Source organism: Elephantulus edwardii, unplaced genomic scaffold (assembly GCF_000299155.1).
Source record: "Elephantulus edwardii isolate Elephantulus edwardi_28Jun2011 unplaced genomic scaffold, EleEdw1.0 scaffold00115, whole genome shotgun sequence".
Taxonomy (NCBI): domain Eukaryota; kingdom Metazoa; phylum Chordata; class Mammalia; order Macroscelidea; family Macroscelididae; genus Elephantulus; species Elephantulus edwardii.
Window position 1 is genome coordinate 902426 of NW_006399865.1, and position 2639 is coordinate 905064.

General features: G+C 45.2%; 1 protein-coding gene and 1 pseudogene across 1 annotated transcript in view; both read right to left on the reverse strand.

Moving 5' to 3' along the window:
- KAL1 (Kallmann syndrome 1 sequence) overlaps positions 1 to 2639 on the reverse strand; it is a 129838-nt gene that overhangs the window by 30558 nt on the left and 96641 nt on the right. The gene's annotated exons all lie outside the window — the stretch shown is intronic.
- Positions 1364 to 2639, reverse strand: LOC102875958 (annotated as a pseudogene).

A 2639-nucleotide genomic window follows, 5' to 3' on the forward strand; every position in this document is an offset into this window, starting at 1 on the left:
CATAATATTCTAATGTTAGCTTTTTAATTTTAGTTGGGTCTGTTGTGATGTTGCCTAATTCATCTCTTATTCAGATTATTTGTGTCTCCTTTTGTGAGTTTTGATAGTGGTTTGTCGATTTTATTGACCTTTTCTGAAATCACAGATTTGGTTATAATTGCTTCCAATATATAAAAGACTTTAGAAAGATTATTTAACTATCTATTAACAAAGCATTTCCAGAAACTTACTCTTTTTTAAAAAAAAACAGAATTTACTGTTTGAAATTTATGAAAATGGTTTAAAAATTGATCCCATCTTATAATCTGACAAAGAGAAAAAGCCATAACTAGTTTTATGGGGAGGAAGTACCTGCTCCCCCTTCTGACCCCCACAGGTGCAGAAAATACAATCTTACAATCTGTATGAACAAGAGCACATCTAAAACTGGTCTCAGAAAATACTTTTCCTAGACTATAAAAATACTAAGTGGAATATAAAAACTTCAGCATGTACAACAAAAGGACTACAGCAGACAAATACTGAAAACAGATAGAAAACTATCTTGTACCACAATCATCGTGAACATCAAGTATTATTCTAATAGCTTGTGTCTAACTCACTGTTCCCAGACCCAAGCATTTTGTTACAGGTCAAATTCCGTGTTTCTAGCAGAAGTTACTGGGGACACAACTGATGAGTAATTCCTGCTTGATGAAAAACTGGATTTGTTCTCAAAGTGCTAAAAGTGTAACTGGAGTACAGACCACTTTTTAGATCTGGAGTCGGCCAAGTATCGTCTGAGGGTCAGACCTGCTTCCCTGTTGTGTACCACTGCTGAACACAGTTGCGCTTCCGTGGTTACATGGCTGCATGCGCAGAGTGAAAGACAGGGGACCTCTTTGCCAGAAAAATCTAAAGCACTTGCTCTCTGGCCCTTTACCAGAAAATTCTGTCAACTTCTATTTTAGTTAAATCACTTGAGGAAATTTTTCACTGAACATGGATATGGTAAAACCGTCTAGGATTAAGGACAGGTGGACCGAGGTGTGCTGAATCCACCATACCACACCATGGCAGGCCAAAAGACTACAAATTTGGATTGGCACCTGATATCAAGACACTATTCTGACCTTCCAAGTCTAGCTTTGTTAAAGTATCTTTTCCCTTCTCTATGAAGGGGCTTTTGTACACTAAATAACACACGTACCAGAATACAGCAGAGCATTTACTTTTGAACCCAAACACCTATATGGCTCTCAAATGGGATTCCTAGGCATTAAAAATCACTATCAGGTTACCCTTAGCGATGGAAAGAATTCAAAGAGAACCTTTCCCACTTCTTCTGTACCAGAATAGACTTAAACGTTATACTGTGTACCATTCAGAAGCCTTCTCTGTGACACGCATCATGATAATTAGTACTACTGCTCCCCAGGGCCGCAAACATGTCCCTTTTGACAAAGTGGACCAAGTTTTCGAAGGGGCACATTGGCCTGTGAGAAAGTTTGTGGTGCTCCTGGCAGAAAGTGGTGTGGAACGTGACGTCAACACCATTGTAAAGAATCCGGACAGAATGCTCACCGGGTTTCTCTCTGTCTTGCCAGAGCTCAAAGATCAATCTGGCCACAAACCTGGGAAATCTGGCTTCCGTCAGGCCCAGGGCACTAAGAACTGGAGACAGAGTGACATCATGGGCAGAGTAGAGGGTGAAGATCTCTTCCCTCCTGCCTTCCGCAGCTCGTTGCATCCGGCCGATGGTCTGATTCAGGATAGGGTGGGCGCCCAGGAGCGCGTACCCAAGATACAGTTTCTTCTCCCTCCTCTCTTTCTCGTCCTCTATCTGGTGTGTCTTGATAACCTTAAAGTGCTCCATGTCGATGCAGCCGTTTCTAGTACAAGGGAAGCTGACGTTGTGGCAGAATTGACAGAGCATGGAGTCTATGGGGTTGGAGGTGCGGAGCTGCTTGGTGGGGACGTCCACCACCTTGGCCATCTCCCCATAGGTCTTCTCCAGCTGGCTGTTCTTTAGACGCAAGAGGTACTGTGGACGCTGCTCCTTTTCCAGGTATTGGTTTCTCACCGGGCAGTAGCAGTTTCCAGAGCAGAATACTTGGCTGGTGCCTGAAATAGACCTTCTTCCAGTCAAAATCGGGGAGAAAGCCATAAAGCAAGGCCAGCCCACTCTGCAGAGTTCGGCTCTTCCCTGTGGTCTCTAAGTAAAGGTGCTCTGTGGACCAGTCACTCGGCAGGAGTTTATGTTTCTTCCGATAGATGTCCCTCAGCAGCTGACCATTCTGCAAATGCTGCACAATGCCTGTCTGCGTGAGCTCTCCCATCTCACACAGGGGGTGATTAGGGGAGAGAGGCAGGGAGTGCAGGGGGCTTTCGAAGGAGGCTCCAGACCCTTTTGAAATGTGACTGACGAAAGCTTCCAGTTGAGGCTGAGATGGTTTTCTGTTGGCCACCAGAGTGCAGTCGATTTCAGGGCACTTGGTCTTGGGAATGGCATACAGCGGGTACCTGTCCCCGTGGTGGATGAACACGTGCACGGAGACCAGTTTAAAGTGATGCGGGGCATGACCTTCCATGCTGCGCTCGGCCACACTCGGAATGTTGCAATGCAGGAGAGCTTCGTAGACGGGTCCGTCACGGTCACG